The sequence below is a fragment of the Lonchura striata genome, chromosome 1, assembly GCF_046129695.1.
Source record: "Lonchura striata isolate bLonStr1 chromosome 1, bLonStr1.mat, whole genome shotgun sequence".
Taxonomy (NCBI): Eukaryota; Metazoa; Chordata; class Aves; order Passeriformes; family Estrildidae; genus Lonchura; species Lonchura striata.
The window spans coordinates 72637129-72656672 of NC_134603.1; the positions used below are offsets into that span (position 1 = coordinate 72637129).

At 35.2% G+C, this 19544-nt stretch overlaps 1 protein-coding gene across 6 annotated transcripts in view; it reads right to left on the reverse strand.

Moving 5' to 3' along the window:
* Positions 1-19544, reverse strand: part of CTNND2 (catenin delta 2) — a 641711-nt gene that overhangs the window by 546308 nt on the left and 75859 nt on the right. Inside the window, exon 1 of one of the 6 annotated variants that reach the window (XM_077785265.1) lies at positions 8885-9364. The exons of the other annotated variants lie outside the window; for them this stretch is intronic. The gene's annotated coding sequence lies outside the window, so the exon portion shown is untranslated. Of the gene's footprint in view, positions 1-8884; positions 9365-19544 lie in introns of those variants that run through there. 6 annotated transcript variants of the gene reach the window in all.

Consider the following 19544-nt stretch of genomic DNA (forward strand, 5'->3'; position numbering starts at 1 on the left):
ATCCCAAAATTCAATTAAAAATAACTATATTAAAGGTAACCAACAACAGGTGTCTACTGCTGCTTGGGAGGCCTTTGGGTAACCCTGCTTGGAGTCCAGGTCACTCTCAGGAGGAGCTTCTTGTAAGCTCTGTATTGTATCTGCGGTACTGGAACTGCAAAAACTGGGGCTGGCTCAAATGGCATCAACCATCTATGTTGAGGTAACTGACCTGAGACCTCCATTCCTAGATCACAGCGAAACAAGAGAAAAACACCACATAAAGAACTTAATGCAAGGAAAATGTATGTATTTTTCATGGAAAGCCATTGTTTTTGCAGGGCACACATGATGATTCAGAGAAACCAGAGTTTGCTAGAGAAACAAGACATTTGTTTTTACTCCATGCTGTGGAGCTATGGAACAGGTTTAATTCATAACCAAAGCATCACTGTAACCTCTCAGCAGTTGCAAGTTGCAGAAACTAAAGCACCGAATTATGAAAAGCTGCAAAGGCTCAAAATAAAACCTTATTAATCAATTGTGATAAAAAAGCCACATGAGCTCATGAAACAGAAGTCAAATTGAGCAATATGGATATAGTAAAATAGGAAAGGAAGCAAAACATATTCCCAAACACGCTATGACCCAAGAATCTAAGAAGTGCCAGCAAATTACTCAGAATCACTGGCAGGTAGCAGTGGAATGTGGCCAGAGCACTCACTGAGTAAACCAAAGTTGCTTCCTTCAGATGGGCTGGTGTTCAGGAGTGACAAGGCAAAGTGCCATCAGTCTGTCACATTAGACGAGCTCTCTGACTGCAACAATCACACAATATTAAGCTCGATTTGAGCTGGTGGATGTGAACTGAACTCTTTCTGTACAAAAAGTCTTTGACACAATTTTTCATAACATGTTTTATTTTTGTGTTCAGGTATAACTGCTTTGGAGTCACATATTGCAGGATGATGTATATAATTTTTAAAAAATCAAAATTAGGATAGCATTTGAATTTAGGAGTGAACACCTAGAGACTAAGGTCCAAACCAAGAAATCTCTAGGAAAACAATTGTAATTAATACTCATAATACTTAAAATTCTGCACATTTAGGATAAGCTACATATACAGAGGGTGCAAATAACAAACTGATTACACTATGTTATTGGGAATACAGATTTAATTGGTATTACAACTGTAATACCAAAGATTTCCTCAGAAGTGAGGTTTTCCTTGACTATTTGCTTGAAGAATTTTTTTACTAAAAATAATAATTATCTGAGCAGGAAAGCAATGGGGCCCACATAAATTACATGGCAGGTTGTAGATAAACAGATTCTTTTGTGTTTTACTTTAAAACTCCAGCTATATTTCCAAGCTTCTGGCTATCTGAGATAGCCCACATCCACTACAAAGGAAGTCACAGTATTCACTGGATGTGAAAACTGTGCTGTCTATCGTTAGTGAACCTGTGGCCTCTTGAACAAGATTGTAAGAAAGGTGCATCAGGATCAACAGCAGTGTACAATCTGCTTCCTGCTCTGTACTGTCTTACTCAAGCACTCATCAACATCTGCCAACTGATAAACAATGGTCAGCTGGATCTAAACTGCTGGACTGAAAATAAAACACCATTTCAGCACCATTATCAGCACTTTGAATTATTTTGTTTACAATGGAACTCTTCTCTTGCCCACAGCAGATATCTCAGTATAAAAATAAACCATTTATTGAACTGATACTACAATGATCTTCACAGCTATGGAATTTGCACTGAACAAATTATCTCTTATGGAACTAAAATTTTCCCTTTTACAGTTTAAAGTATGAAATCAGGCACATCAAACAACACATACCCAAGATGATGTACAACAAAGATGAGTAGATGCAATGAAGTTTTATCATAAATCTAGGCTTTACAAACTCGTGTGTACATGTTTTGCAAAACATTTACACATTTGGAGTATTATTTTTCTTAAACAAACACAATTTGCAGTGCAACACTATAGTGTTCTGCTTCAAAACACTTTCCTTGTTTTATTGTGACTTGGTTAAGAAAAAGATAAAACACAGGTATTTTACCATGCTTTTACCATGTTTTATCATAAATCTAGACTTTATAAACTCGTGTGTACATGTTTTGCAAAACATTTACACATTTGCAGTATTATTTTTCTTAAACAAACACAATTTGCTTCAATGTTCTGCTTCAAAACACTTTCCTTTTTTTATTGTGACTTGGTTAAGAAAAAGATAAAACACAGGTATTTTACCATGCTTATTGTTTGCTTATTGGCATTAACAGTGTTTCCTTATACTTTACAACCGCAAGCCTTGAGGTCAGCTGGATAGGCAGACTACCTTGAATAGAAAAGAGAATTTCAGCAAAGTCCATACAAAAATTGTTATACTGGAAAAAGAAGGAGTGATTTTTAAATATCTTCTTTAACACTGACCATCAAAAGCAACATAAAGTAGCTATTTTAGAAAAACATAAGTACCACAATGTACTGCAAATTGTGCAAAAGCCTTCTGAAGAAATTTTTCCTCAGATATCAGATTTTACTGTAAAACTGACTATAAATTTAATTTTAAATAGAAAATTCTGTGATTCTGTGAACTGACAAAGTACCACACTGAATCCTTCATATAATGTATATTTCTAAAATGCCCTTTGTCTGAAAATTTGCATCTGTAGGGAGCAGCAGTTTTTTCAGACCATTTCCAGTGTTTCTTCAATAGAGACAGGTATTTTTATGTGCAGAGTTAAAATCCCTACAAATATTATCTGAACTTCATCCACGTATTTCTGTACTAATTCTAAACTGTGCATAATATTTATATCACATAATGATTACAAACACTTTGTTGTACATGGCTGTAAGAGTAAAGCTTATGTTTAACATGAGTAACAGCAACTGGAACTCATGGAAATCAGTGTTCTTAGAGCTCAAGAAAAACAATACATAGTTCACTTGAAAACAACTAACTAATATGTATTGGCAAAGATCAGGAGATTATTAATGAAGTCAACACATATAATCACAATTCCTTCAAAAGATATGAAGATAAAAACATTACTGGATAGAAATCCATATCCTTCTGTATCTGAAACTGTACTTCAATAATTTAAAGAAGGTGCTTACTGAGTAAATTTTGGGTGAAAATCTAGCAGTCCAGAGATTGTAGAACTGTAAAGGAGTCTGCTTGGTTTGTCACATCCAGTTGGAAAATATATGCCAAATAAACCATTTACTGGAGTAATGCAGCACTTATTACTGCTGTGAGGTGACTTATGCTTAGTGTGGTCAACAGATTGTCACAAGACACAGAGAAGTAATGAAATTACTAGTGACAGCAGCCAGTCCTTTTGAACAATGCTAACAAGACCAGGCAGAGAGCAGGACTGATTAAGTCAATAAACAAGGCAAGATTTCCACCAGAGCTGACACACAGAGATACAGAAAAGTGCCTCCCTACCGAGGACAGAGCTGAACCAGAATGCTGTTGAGAAATGCAGAGGCAGCATCTGAAATCAATTCATAGATGGTTAGCCAGAGATTGAAAGACAAATCAGAGAAGGAATAGAAGCCATAGAAGATGACCTTGTCACATTGAGTCATATCCTTTCACTGCAAAGGATCCACAGACACCGAAGTTGGAGAAAATCACTGAAGAGTGGGAATTTGTCTCTGTGCCTCCAACAGTGAATAAGATACACTTTCACAAAATCATTTAAACCTTTTGCAATTTCAAAATGGTCAATATGCCAAATATTTTCTCAAGGAAAATTATGTTGGGTAGACAGGCCCCATTTCCATTCACTCTGCACTGAGAACATCATTTTCTTTTACTAAAAGCATACTAGTTTTCATGTATTCAACTTCAAGGAATATTTAATCTCTAAGTAATGTAATCTCAATGTAAAGTAATCTCAATGGAAATAATTAACAATTGCAAAGTCTAGTGCTTTGATTTAACCTTTTTGAAACATTTAGCACTTGACAAAGTTGCAAGGCAGATCTGGTGAAATGCAGTGTACAGTAATTCTATTTCAGATGGCTACAAGGAATTACTTTTCTAGCTTGTTTAATGCAATGCTAGTATTTCTCTTCCCTCTATCACTAAAACTGATAAAAAGAAATAATTTTCTCTCCACCTTCTTTCACTCCCTGAGGATATAGATGAGTCATGTCATTTGCACAAAAATCCATTTTCCAAGGCACCTAGTACATACCTTATAAGGAGAGAAGCTTGGCTGGGAAAGAAATATTTTCTGCTTTTTGGGAATTACCACCAAATTATACTTCTGTCTTATGTATGTCCTATGAAATTCACTAATTATTTATTTTATTCCATGCTATCCCATGTTCTGTCTGCTGCAAACCTATGTTTTCGAGCTGCAGTTGTATTTTTACATTTTCATGACTTAGCTGCATCAGTGTCAACAATTTGCTTCATGAAGAAGTCCATTACCATGTTGTGGGCTAATAGTCCCTAATCAGTTGCACAGTGCCCTTTTACTATCTCTCTCTTGCCCTGGTTTTCAGTTTGTGAATTGTGCCTCGTCCTCAAATCTGATACATTTTCCTTGTCTCCAAAGATGACAAAAACATTTTAAATTTACCCTTAACACAAAGGATATCCTTAACACAAATTTATTTGTTTTAATGAATCATTTGTCAGATGCTTCACAGAGACAAGAAAGATCCTCAAAGGCTTTCAGATAAAATTTCCTTCTAGGGTTTTCAACAGTGGGGATGACCAAGCCTATTTATATCTTCACCAAAACAAGCTGATCTACAATGTCCCAGATCCCTGCAGTGTGGAGATTCGGGGCTGCCTTTTAGATCTGCTTCACAGCAGCACTACAATGTCATTTCCTTTTCATTTCAACAAGATTGCTTAAACATAGACCTGTCTACCATATCTTATTTCTATTTTTTTTTTCAGATGTGATGTTTACCTTTGTAATCCTCCTACATTATTTTCAGAATAGTTCTGAAGTATTGAGAACATGCATTGCTTTTCTAAATGCTTTGTTACTTCATTATGCCTTTCTATAATTCAAAGATTTTGTTTACCTTATTTACAAGCCCATGTGCATTTGCCTTTCTTATAAACCTTTCCACATAATTATTCTCAACATTTTAGCAATTAATGCCTCTCCCTTTACTTCTGCACCTTCTTCTACATCAGTTCTCTTTATGCATAAGCTTATCTAACATCTGTAACACCTTACATCTTTAAGTAAAGGCACATCCAGTGACAACACATGAAGTGGTTTCTAAAAAAAGAGAAGTATTAATACAATTTGTACTTATCCCAAGAAATAAATTTCAGCCTGATTAACATTTATTCAGAGCCTGTTTAATTTTTCTCTTGTGAAACTCAAAGGCAAGAAAAAGAGAAGTATTAACACAATTTGTACTTACCCCAAGAAATAAATTTCAGCTTGATTAAAATTTATTCGGAGCCTGTTTAACTTTTCTCCTCAAAGGCAAGAACTATGCTGTTCATTTCATTTGGAATGGCATAAGCAAGGTCTGAAATAATTTCTGCTTTGACTTCAGTATTCTTTTTCCAAAACATTTCACTGGTATTACATGCAGTAGTGTGATGGGTCTTCGCTGGTGGGTGGCTTTAAAATTACTTTGGCACTACTCTCTTATTTTCTGACTACAAGTGGGTAAGAGAATACATGATATCCGTGTCTTATATAACTACAGATACTTTTTATAGGCTAACAACTTTATTATCCTTAGCATAAATTTTATCCATGAGCTGTGGTTCAAGAAAAACAGACATGATGTCCTACTTACGTTAAAATCAACTTGAATATTGCTTATTGGTGCAAGCACAAACAAATATTTCAGGAAGACATTGCATTAAAAAAAACTAACTTCAAAATCAATCAGTATTATGGATCTTAATATACCCAGTACTATCAAACATAATTAAAGGGCAGTGTCTCACATACAATGGATAGCAATGATCCCTTCCAGAGGCATGTGCAAAAGTGGAGAGGAAAGGAAAAGAAAAAAAATCTTTCTTTAGACACACTCTCAATTGAAGTAGAGAATGTCAGAGACTTTGCCTTCATTTTCTACTTTGTGTAACTCCAAGTCTCTTTACTGCCCTTGTCCAAACTCCAATGAACATTAAGTTTTGATTTCTGCATAATTTCCTATTTCTATGCAAATTCTCAAATAATCAGATACATAATTTGCTTTTCTGATGTACATGATGTTCTCTTTCCAGCAAACCCCTAAAATTTGCTTCACTAAGCTAATTTGAATAAATTTGTATTTCAGCCTTTTCCAAAACCATCTATGAATTTATTCCATGAGATTAGAAATACTCTGCTCAGTGCATAACATCCTACACTGGTTCTGCTAGGGAATAAAAATTTTATGAAATTACAGGTAAAAATAAAAATGTGACACATGATAATGCTGCACACAAAGTTGCTTTCTTAATAATACTGAATTTAAGACTCTGACAAAGCATTTTGAACTGCAGGTATTAAGTACACATACCCAAGCAATTTAATTTTTTACAAATTAAAAAAATAACTCACTAATTACTGCAGAAGGCTAAACAACCTTCTTTTCTCTTTTTCTTTTGCATTTCCACTTGCTTCACCTTTCCTTCTCCCAGTTTTAATTTTCCTTCTCTCTTGCTGCCTGATGCTGAATTTACACATTCTCACCCACAACAGAGAAGGTACCTATCAACCTCCATTTGCAAGGGTGGCTCAGAGCTTTGATTTAATGCAGTAATGATTACAATGCTGTAACTCAAAGCACAGTGAGGCAGGCAGCTGACAAGCTGAAGTATCTTGACATCAAGAGAATTACTTGAGCGCTGGTTAAGCTTTTACATCTACAAGGCCATGGTGAGAATCACCTCTAAACAACGGGAGGTTATGACACTTCAGGCAGATAAAGTAATAATTTTCTTTAGATGCAGTGGAAACAGCACTTACTGTTCACATGCAGAATAAACTTTACCATGGCTTTTCAGCAATAGCTCCAGGTAGGTATAAAAATAATGTAAAAAGAAGAATGCCTAAATCTACATTTTGAGACACAAGTGATGAAAAATATACTTGAATACTCCTGCCCTAAGTTCAAAATAAGGCACTGAAAACCCAGTTCCCAGAAAGAGGACATCTAAGTGAAAACTGGTAGGGGACTGGCATGACACATGGACACGCAGGGACAGGCCACAAACAAAGCAAAAAAAAATACTGGAACTTCAGAAGATTGGTCATATATATTGCATCCACTGAGGTAAATTATGAACCCACAATTATTCATGAATTAGCACAAGTCTATTTTCTGCAAATCAAAAATATACCTTAAAGCCTGGCACAAAATTCTAACAAACAAAAAGCAAGTATCATCAGATTTTTAACATATCTTAAGAATAATTTGCTTTGTGTATATTTCTGTACCAGTGTGAGAAGAGATGTAGCTACAAATGCTGGACAAAATCATTCCTATCACAAGAGTAGCCAAACTGGGATCTTTAAACTGCCTCTCACTTGGATACTACACAAACATGCAAGACATAGTCAAATTCTCTCTCAGGAACTTGAGCAAGGATAGAAACCAGTATCAAAGGAAATTTCAAAAGCAAAATGAAAAATTCCCCAGCAATCAGGTTTCCTTTCTTACAAAAGCAATTTTTATGTTCTGTATCACTGTGCCAGATGGTAACTGGACTAGATGGACAGCGTTACAAAGGCATCTCATTTCCATAACATTAAAATTCCAGTGGATATATTGGAAGTTTACATCCAGTTCATTTTTAAATTAATTTTGAATTAATTTTGAATTTTCTTCCAGTTGAGAGGCTCAAAATAGATGAAGAAACTATTATCTATGACCACATAAAGAAGAAAGAGGATGTTCTAGGAGGATGGAGAAGGGAAAACACAACTATTACTTAAATAAAAGCAATAAATGGAAGATTTTGCTAAGCAGTTTTTTTTAAAACTCTGTGTAGGTGACTCAGTAAGGGCCCTAACTGGTATGGTTACTTTGCATCAATTTCTGACTGATGATAAAAAAAAAAGCAGTACTCTGATAGATGTCAGAGTCAATCCTAATGAAGAAACTGCAGGTTTATAACAGCACATCTGAAGGCAGAAGAATAGCGTTTAAAATTCAAATTTTGAATTGACAAGCTCAATTCTGAACGAGATGTGTGTACAGAAGGGCACAGTCACTGTCATTCATTTCAAAGGGCGAGAGGGGGAAGAAAAAAAAGGAATATTAAGAGTAACATTCTTTCAATTTCATTTATTCTATTGGTTTAAATGTCATAATGTTATTTTGAAGCTTCCACAAAAAGAATACCTGTTGCAGCATGCACATTTTAGCACAAAATAAAACTGCCTCTCCAAGGCAATTATTTTGAATGAGAACCACAATTTCAACTTTTCATCTGGCACATATATTTACAGAATATAAAAACAGAAACAAATTGGGGGTATGCAGATTCTTTTGCCCCTTTTAGACAGGATATTGTAGCAAAAAACAGTGAACTAAAGCCTACTGTTCCTCTGGCCTTGCCACCTAAGCTGACATTTGCAGTATGCATATGCAGTACTAATAGGATAAAAGCATCACACATGCACCATTAATTCATAAAGGCATCACTTAAAAAAAAGAGAAGTGGAAAAACGAGGGAAATTGTTTCAAAGCAGTGGATAGTCCCAGCCTGATTACAATTTGGCAGGGATTCCCTCCCCAGTTCTGCTTCAGTTATGCAGTAAATTTGCAGTATTTCAACCAGCCATGTCAGTCTGTCAAGAAACAGATGCCTCTCTTTTCAATTACTTCCACAGAGTTTGAAGAACTTTGAGAAAAAAAATATTTTGAAAGTCAGGGTACTTACAGTAAAAAACTGCTGGAGGAGAAAAACTCAACCACTCCTTTTTTTCTCCTGTTTTGACCAGAGAGAATTTCTCAGACATATAAATGCTGGTACAGCAGGACTCTATCGGGAAGCCCAGCATGGCCACCATCCACAGTGTGCAACAGGTTTCACTTAATGTTCAGGCTTCATTTGGCTGCCTGTTCTTTTCTTTCTGCTTCTTCAACTACCAAACTCCATGGCAACATTCAGCAACAGCACAATGATGGCTTGCTAAGTGGAAGAGATTTTAGTATGACGTACAGCAGAATATTTTCACATAATCAGATTTCCTTCTGATCATGGCCGTAGCTACTATGCTTAATATCATTAATAAATTAAAAGCCATGGGCTTATATACTTTAAATAGATATACATTTACAGTACACTATCAAGCCTTTGCTTTCTCCTTCCAGTTTTTTCTTTTAACAATATAAATTAAAAAGTAAAATTAGCTCTGCAGTTCTTTTCAAATATGTACTCTAGATAATTAGTTCTCTAAAATAAGATCTCCCATTGATATTACTTGAATTTATTGCTTGGCAAGTGTATATTTATTTTTAAAATAAATCTAAAATGCTTTAATTTAAAGAAATGCATATTTAAATTGTGTGTGATTATAGATTTTGTTGCTGTAATAACTGTAAAAAGGAAATTAAACTTAGTACAGTTGATCAACTTACTTCATTCACTATTTGAGGAACAAAAGAATTTTCCAAGATCATTAGCATCCAAAATTTGTCAAATACTGTGATGATGAACAACTTCCCTATGAAGAAGTGCTGAGAGAATTGGTGTGGTTCAGCCCAAACAGGGAAAGGCTCAAAGAAAACCTTACTACAGCCATCCATTATTGAAAAGCTTTTAATAAAAAGGGAGGTAGGACTTTCAGCAATTTCTGAAGGGATTGAAAAAAGATTAAGATTAGATATTAGGATGTAGATTTAGATCCCTCACTGTGAGGGTGGTGAGGCACTGGAACAGTTTGTCCAGAGAAGCTGTGAATGCCTCTTCCCTCTAAGTGTTCAAGGCCAAGCTGGATGAAGCTCTGAGCAAGGTATCCCTGCCCCTGGCAGGGGATTGGAACTGGATGATCTTTAAGGTTCCTTTCAACCCAAATCATCCTATGATTCTATGACAACATGACCCTGTTTTTTCTCTGAGCTATAACCTCTGCTGTACAAAAATAAAAAACAAATTATGGACTTACAGCTTTCCACAAGAGCAAGTATTTTTCCTAGCATTTATCCTGAACAAATACCTCTCAGTGCACAACAATTTTTGAATTATATTCATACCTTCAGGTAGCAGACAAGCACTCCAACCTTTGCCCTCTCTAGTATTTTTTTTTCTTAAAATTGAAAATGGAACAGTCCATGCTTTAGTTTCAGGAGCTAGCTCTCTCATTCCAGCTTCTGTGTTTTAGTTGAGACAACGTATGGAACGAAGGCGGCTGTTTCCACTCCTCTTGGTGTACAAGAATTTCATAACCATTCAAAGCTAATCCTTCTGCTGGTGGCTCTCTGCCACCTTCGATTACCTGGTCATTCCAATACTCCAGTGGAAGTACTTTATATGCTGAATAAGCTTCATCTAGAATGCACTCTTTTAGGACTAGCTACATCTTAAAACCAAATACCAAATGAATGCCTCATGGTCACAGAACAGCACTAAGAAAGCCACAAGAGAAAACAAGCATTTTCTAATTTGATGCATATCCAAGCTCTTGAATTACCAAGGAAAAAGAAAAAAAGTAGGCAACAAAAGAAACAGAAGGTGAAAATGTATTGTTTTCTAAAAGACAAAGGAGACAAAAGGAGGTGGTATATCTACAGGGATTGCTTAGGTTCTGAGCCTGGGAGCATATGAGGGAAGCCTGCTTCAAGTATTTCAGATTGTGGATTTATGAGTTTTAAGTGTTTTTCAAGAAGCAAATTCCCCACAAGGTCTAGTGTTTCTTCCCTAGATAGTCTAAAACACAGTCAGCCTAGTGACATGGGATCTTCCAGGACAGCCCACCTTGCCACACCCCGTGAAACACATATGGATGATGGCATCAGCAGCACTTCAAACCTCATTCTCCCTGCATGACAGGGAATGCAGTGGAATGCTGAAGTAACTTTCAAGTATGAGACAACTACTAAAGATGGGAGACAAAAAGCATTGACAAAGAACTGAAGAAATACTCTTCACCAGCCCAGCACAACGTTTCACATTCTGCCACGAGCAGAACTCGACCAGTTTTAGCATGAGAACTTCTGGAGACACTGCTGATGAAAAAGATAAACAAACAACATTTTTATAAAAAGTAATCAATCCATAACAGCAAGATGTACGTTAAGTTGCTTCAAAGAACTCTCTGGACAGTCAGAAATAACACAGAGAATAAGAACACAAAGAAGAGTATGCAGTATCACCCACAAGAAATATCTGGCAGCAAGAATAGCTTTCTTTCTGAGTTACTCTATATGAGGGTGAATAAAATGCAGACACAGAAGTGAAACAGGAAGGAGTGTTCGAAGTAGCTCACCAGCTAGCAAATCACAACAGAATTTTGTTTAAAAATGTACTGTAGTATGTCTGGTCAGCTTATATGGGAGGAAAGGGAAGACACTCATAGCTGAAACACATGTAGAAGAACACAAAATTTTGCCAGACCTTTCCAAGACAATTAATTAAGAGAGAAGGATTTTTCCCTATTAGGAAAAGCATCATTCTTTTTCCTGTCTGGAAACAAATGCTCTCAATAAATGAGACTGCTGAGTGCTTTAGATGTGCATTATATATATTCTTGCACATAAACATTAAATGAACTGCTAAAATATAGGATGCCAGTTGATCATGCTCAATAATATTTTAATATCTTATAAGGAAGAAAGTTGTTACAAGTAGTTTTATTGGTGGTGCTCTTAAAAGTAAACTCAGTAATGAAGTTATTGATCACTTCCATGTAAAGATAACAGTTGTAAAAAAGTCTTACAGCAGATGGGAGTCTCTCTAAAAACATGTTTCTGATGAAAAATGTGTAAACAAACGTTCTCGTAATATAAGAATTACAGAAATTTGAACCTAACTCCAAAAATAGAATGTGAAGTCCCACTTCTGTTTCTGTCTAAAGTTCAAACTTTTGGTTCCACCAAAGCTTTCCCCTGTTTAAAGAAAAGCTTTTGCCTAGGTTTGAGGCATACTGCAAATACTCACTATTCCAGATGCCTTTCTACTCTTGCCACTCCTATATTCAGAAGTCCTCTACTTTTCCCAGAGTTGCAGAATCAGAGAATGAGCTGAGTTGGAAGGGGCCCATAGGGATCATTGAATCCAACTCCCATAAGCCATCCTGATTGTTGATTTATATCACACTAATTCTTTCAATAGGTAAGAGTATGGAAGGAAGCTGGGCTGACCATGAATGTTATAGACATTGGAATTGTAACATCTATATCATTCAGACTTCCATGATGATTCTGAAAACAATCTTCAGCACAAGTAAATTGCATACTATATAGTATTTACTCAAGATAAGCTAATTTTCTTTTATTTTGTCTTCTTTTTCACTATTTCCTTAGAATTTATATATCAGCAAGCTTAAGGCCATTTTAACACAGGCTCTAAAAATAATACTTGGTATGGGGAGATATTGAAGCACTTCACAAATTATTCCAAGCACACATTAATCACATGCAAAGGCTGTTCAAATATATTCTTTATTCGGTGACTACCCTTGTCCCAAAAGTGAATGATCAATAAAAGAAAGTCAAGACCAGAAAAAATCCACTTCGTAACACTAAATCAACAGTCATTCAACCCACTTTGCATACATTCATTTATTCAAAATCTTGCTTGCTTGTATAACTTAATGAATTCACATTTTTGGTATCTTCCTCTACAGGTGAACAGCAGTCAATAGCACAGCAGCCCTGCCAGAGCACACACTGAGATGATGCCCTAGACCATTACTTAGAGGAATGGAAACACAATGAACGAAGATTTTGAATGCACAAGAAAGGGGAGTAAAGGCAAGACATGGGGTTTTGGAAAACAAGCAGGAGTTGCTAGGAGTCCCTTGGTGAGGGATGTTCTGCCAGGCAATCTTGAGGAGCAAAGAAAGCAAGCAGATAAAAGAAAGCAACTTAGTGTCGCTGGTCTGAGCCAAATCTCAAAGCAAGAAAATTCACATTGTACCTGAATTTTCTTACGAGGCCTAGAGAGGGCTCTTTTCTTCTTATGAGCTCACCAACTTGCTGCAAGACAGCTTCCATTATTCTATGGAACCAAATCTCCTAGGGTCTGCAGAAGGAAAAGCTTTATTTTCTCTTCTAACTCCACTAACAGCTGAGGACTTATGCAGCTTCCCACAGAAAGCACTAATCATCAACAGAGGGAGAAGTTTGAAAGTTTTCCCAAAAGAAGGGTTGGGCACAGCGTAACAACAACCAAAAAAATTTACAAGCCTGTCCAAGCTGAACATAAGATAAAGTTTAGACATCAAATTCAGTGTGTCCTGTTTACTGAAAGAGCACAACACTGATAATTATACTTCCATTTTTTAAATCTTAAATGTCAAGGAATTTAAGTTCTGCTTATCATGCACTACTCACAGCCTCCTTAACTACAGAAGCAACAGATACTGTGGCTTTTAAACTAAATAATATCTGCCATTTTAGAAATATTTCAGGTACTGTTTGAGAAGATAACATTTCTTTGGCAAATGAAGAAATAGAAGCACTATTTAAAGTCAATTTAGTAAAGCAATTATCACTGCCAAATAGACTACCAGTTTTGTTACTACAGAGGGAAGAACAAGTAGTCCAAACTCATATCTACATATAACATTAAGGAGAAAAGTTTTATATTTAGAAGTGTTTTATAAGGCACTTTGAATACTAATAGAATACAGCCAAATTCACAACAAAAATCATTGCCCAAACATAAGAAAAACTTAGAAAATATCAGGATATTGATTCACTGCTCTTGAAAGCTTCCACATACTGCTTTTATAACTGATTTTTTTCCTCTTCTCGCTAAAGCCAAATCTGTCTCCCCTACCTTAAGAAGGAAGGCAGTGGATGAAAAATCAAGCATCACTCCATCCTTGGTGATTATTCTTCAAGTACCTGGAATTTCAAAAATTTCTTATACATTTGAGAAGAGTGTTTGACAGAAATTTGTTGTTTAGAGTGTGAAAATACCGACAGTAAACTGAATTTGTCCAGCCTAGATATATATATATATTTTAAATAGCAAAATATAAAAAACTGCATAATATCAGTAAGTTGTGGATGACATTTTTGTTTGTTTGTATTTTTGGTACACACAGAAGTCGGTGAAATGTTCCAATGTTCTAGACTAGGACTTCACTATAAAAACCTGCATCATACTTTCCATAATATGGTATTGGGTGGGAGGTGAAAGCACTATACATGATTTAGGCTGTGCTGCTGCTCTGTGGCAGCTGGCAATATTCTGTGTGAAATGCCCAGTGCTGGGCAGTCAGTCCAACTGGCAATTCCCTGGATGCGATGCTTTTTTGAAGACTCACTGTCTACCTTTCTGTAACCCAACCACACAAAGTTTGACGGGTTCCAAGCATTCTTGTTTTATGCACCCAGAAGGAAGGAATTCTTGGCAGATGCTACCTATCTCTGGGGTTTGCTACTGGCAGAAATTAAATTAAGAGCAAACTTGGCTATAATTGGAATGAATCACAAGACTTCTCTTCCCTGGGTTTCCTTCTGACTAGAGGCCATGACAAGCTACATTCACTGAACAGATGCTACTCACGTCCCCATACTTCAAGTGTAGGCAATGTGGGCAGTATCTTAATTTTTCTCTTTTTACAGAAACTATTAACACCTCAAATATGTAACACTGAGGGGTTTACACTATTAGTGTGGTGCCTGTAATGTTCTAAACATATCCAGTACACATCACCTTATGAGATATTAACTCTTATGAAATGTCTCCCAAAGATCCAATTATCTACTTACATTATACATCACAGATTGAAATAAGAGAGAAGCATGGTTACTTCCAGAAAAGTACTTCATCTAAATTAAATTCTGCCTCCAAGGAAAAACATTAATGCTTTGCAAAACAATTTCACTGTTCAGAAAAGAAAAACAAACCACAAACAAAACTAGCAGAAAACCAAACACCAAAAAGAAAACACACTAAAAAAATCCTGAACCAAACACAAAAAAAATATCAAAACCAAACACCTCCATCCTCCATAAACCACACTAAAGATTAAAATAGCTAGACTGCATGTTAAACACGTTTCACTTTTTCCTGTTTGGTGTAAGCCAAGACAATTAAGGTAGTTATTTCTGACTATTAAAAGATTCAAAAAATGAACTTCAAAACTTAATTTTATATGGCAATATTGTCCAACAAAACCCCATGGAAATCAAACATATACTGTAAATGTCAATTATAATTCTTTTGAAACATAGAAATGTTGCTCCAAACGGGGTCTTGGGAAGTAATTCATACAGACAGTATTCTTACACAATGGCCTGTAAAACTCTTAACATTCTATTTTTTAAGTTTACCTTGAACTGCAGGAAGGATATCTCTGAGAACACTTAAGTAAACTAATAAGAAACAAAGCTGTTTTGCTAGGACAGGCCTTCCCAAAAAATCATGTTTTATAACACAGACATGTTGTTAAAGATATTTAAGTCACATTATGAAAAAAAGCCCTTTCCCCCTTAAATCTGATTGATCAGATTATGAAATTACTAGAATTTATTTTCAACCAAGAATATCACTATTACTTCAAAACTGTATTTTGTAATGCCTATTAATGGTGAAATATTGTCACAGTGGTTTATAAGCCAAAAGCTTCCAGCTTTTAATCAGACCTTTTACTTTCATGAAAACTGCCAATCCTACACTACCACCTCATTTTCTTCTCAGTTTGGCTGCCAGCAGAGGATGTAAATTTTTATGGAAGACCTGTACTTTTATGATATGTAAGTCTTTTGCCATGTGCACAATGCACTTTAAGCATGATTCAGAGTCTACACAAGTATCAAAATTCTCCCATCACGTTTGTACTGGCAACACCAGGCTGTACTGCCCAGAGAAACCAATGGTCTCACCTGGGTCTGGCAACCACACAGCTTTAGAAGAGAATTTCAGCTTCTTTAATCATGAAGGCAAAAAGAGAAAGTATCTCCAAAATATCCTCCCCTAAGGTGCTTAAGAAATCACCATCCTAACATGCTTTACCTCAAAGCAAAAATAAGCACCTTCCATGCTCCTGACGAAATAATTTTTTGATCAATATGAACATCAGCTGAGGCCTAATATTTGTTTTTTATAAGTGTTTCATATTCTAATGACATTTATCTGGGAGCATCATTATCTATAGTAGCATCTTTATCAAGCAGGAATCATTATGTTGCTACAACATTCTTTTTTGCAGGTCAGCATTTTGTGTGATAGCCATAGCAAAGAGTACAGCCTGCTAATTTTATATTTGTGGTATTTGAATGTTTATTAAGGGGTTGTTTTAATTTAGATGAAGAAGACTGAAAAACCACAGTAGCTAAAATGACATCAGAGCTTAGGTGAGAGAACCCCCAAAGTAAAAATATTGAGAGAAGAGGTGCTATGTTAGACAAACCCAGACTCTTCTCTTTTTATAAAACCACTTCAGTAATAAGGACATATTTAACTTAGGAAAGGGTTTCAAGTAGTGGAAATACTTAATTACTTAACTACTTGATTTTTCAAAATCCAGCAAACACAGTGCAGCAAAGAGGAAGCATTGCTTGGGAACTCATTGCTAAACCCACCCCAAAGTTTAGCTTCTGCAGAGTTTGTTCCCTTCAGCTCATGCTTGGTAATATCATCATGAGTACCTCCTTTTCAGTTTCACACCCACTAATGAAATCTGAATTCAGTTCAAACAGAGATTGAATTTTTCTAAACTAATTTCTTTTTCTCTTCTTGGGAAACTGTTTCTTAACTTTGTTTCTATCAGCAGTATATCAGCAGTCCCTCAAGAGTCATATATCAGCAGTCACTCAAGAGCAAACATAAAAGCTATTTAAAACTCTAAGGAAGTAACACTGTCTTACAAGGGCAAAATATAAATGGACATGTTCACAACATCACCTAGAAAGACACACAGTTCAGGAACTGTTTTCATTTGTTCTTGCAATGAATTGCAGGATTTGGCAAGATTCAGGTTTATTTAGCTATACCCTTAAGTGGAACCCTTCATTGTGGAAGGTGTTTTATTATAGCATAGCTTTAACGGAAAAAAAATCAATTTTTTGTTTCTTCTATAAAAACAAACCTCTCAAGAAAATATCCAAGAACTGCCTACTTGATATCCATGGTGTTGCCAGGAGCTGAAAAAATCCCAAATAAATGAGAAGATAAAAAGTAAAATAAATGCAAAATCACAGTAAGTTCATTATCATTTCTACTAAGAAAAGCTTGTTTTATTTATAATCTGCCATGAAAACAACAGATATTCTCTGTTCTTTTGCTGGTCTCAGAGCAAACGTAGCCTAATTAATGCATTAAAAGCACTATTGTTTGAGGTAAAAAAAAAACTTCATAATTTCATTTCCTATTTTAAATTACATAACAATAAGGTGTCATACCAACATATATGCAGATGACAAATTTGCTACAAGCTGCAATTACTGGATTTCAACATTATGACAATTTTATTTCATATGTAATAAGATGTCATTATAGTATATACATAGAGTTAGTACTTTTAAAATTTTCCTAAGGAAACATAACAGGTTCATCTATCATTGTACAGAGGAAAACTGAGAAAATGAAGAGTATATATTAGTGATTGGACTTTGAATTAAGTATCAAATTTTCAATAAGTGACTCTTTCTTTGGGGCTTGTTTTCAAGCCACGTTAGCTTTTTACTATTACATTTAAAAAATACATAATATTTATTACAGGAAACAAAGAAACAAAAATGCCGTAAAAAATAAAAAAAGCTCCTGAAAGAAAGGAAGGGTAACTGCTGCCAGATTTCAAATAAGCATTTTTAGGAAGTCTGGGCAGGGGAGGAGAAGAGCTTGGCAGGTACACAAAGGCCATTTTTCTCTCTAGCTTTCAAATGAGCAATAAACTAAAAGCTATTCACTTCCATCTCTCATTTAACATAGAACAGTCAAAGCAATGATTTCTTTGCTCAGATGAAATGCCCTTTAAGCATGCCCTAGATTTACAATGAATTCAGTGTGATTTTAGCTATACAACTTCCCCTGACTTAAACGGAAAATGCATGACAAAAAAGCCAAGCAATTGTATATAGAACTCCTTGAGATGATCACTACACTCATAAGTCAGGTTTTGGAAACCTTAAGGAGATCTCTTTTTTTTCCAGTTCATACCACCAGCAAATTTTAACATGTGGCTTTTTAATTTAAGTACATGTAAATTAAAGAATTACAGTAACTGTACTTCATCTACAATAAATACACACATTTAGATTATTAAATAAGACGAGATACTTTTATTAACTAGCCAAGTAGTTTGATCAATTTATTATGTAAAATTAGATCTGAAAAATTAGCTTCCCTTTTTAAAATTTAATTCTATAGAAATACACAATAAAATATGGTATACATAACACAGAAGTGGTTTCTTGCATAGATCCCAAGAAAGAAGCTTTAAAATCCATCCTAAACAGCTAACACCACATTGATGAAATGCCTCTATATTACTTTGTTTTTCTGTTTATTCTTTTCAGGAACTATGATTACTTCAGTGAAAATACAGAAGCTTAAATAAAGGTAAAGGAAAAATAAGTTAAGTTTGGGTTGTTTGATTGTCCTTTTTTCTTTTTTTAAGTAACACATGTAGAGAAATTATTTAAAATTAATAATACCATCTGTTTGGTACAGTTCAGCTGAAGTTGAAGAAGACTTTGATGAGAAGCACTGGCAAAGTCAATCAAATTCCATGCATGAATGAGAGCAGTATAATCAGCTAAAGTAGATCCTTTATTATAATTTTTTATACTTTTTCATAAGGTCAAACACTAACTACTACTATTTAATATTTTAAGAAATACATTAAATACAATTTTTTTTTTCAAAGCTATTGCAGCAGTGGAAGGCAAGCCTTTGTTCACTGCTGAAGCATTAAGAAATCTTAAAACTTCCCCTAACTTCCTTATCTTTTACAAAGTTTCCTATCAGAAATGGACATACTTTAAGACTGAGAGCAAAACCTTAACTGAAGATGAAAAATAATTTTTCATAACTATTATGTAAATGTATATGTCCAATACTATTTTGTCTAACTTTTTTTAAGAGTTAGATTGAAAATAATGAAGATACCATACATCTGTAGATCAACACCTCAGTCTTGCTGTCATGGCTGTCAGTGTTACCTTTGAATTTCTGATGGTAGAAAATCCAATGGGAATTGTACAACTAATGCTTTAGAAGAAAACTATGAAAGCATCCCTTTATCTGTTAAAAGATGGAACAACATAATGAGAAATATTCCTTCTTTTTTCATCGCTTCAGCTTTGTACTTAGAATACTAAAACACCAGGTTGGAAGAAACCTCAAGGATAATCTGGCCCAGCCTTTCCTGGCAAAAGCACAGTCTAGTCAAGATGGCCCAGCACCCTGTCCAGCTGGCTCT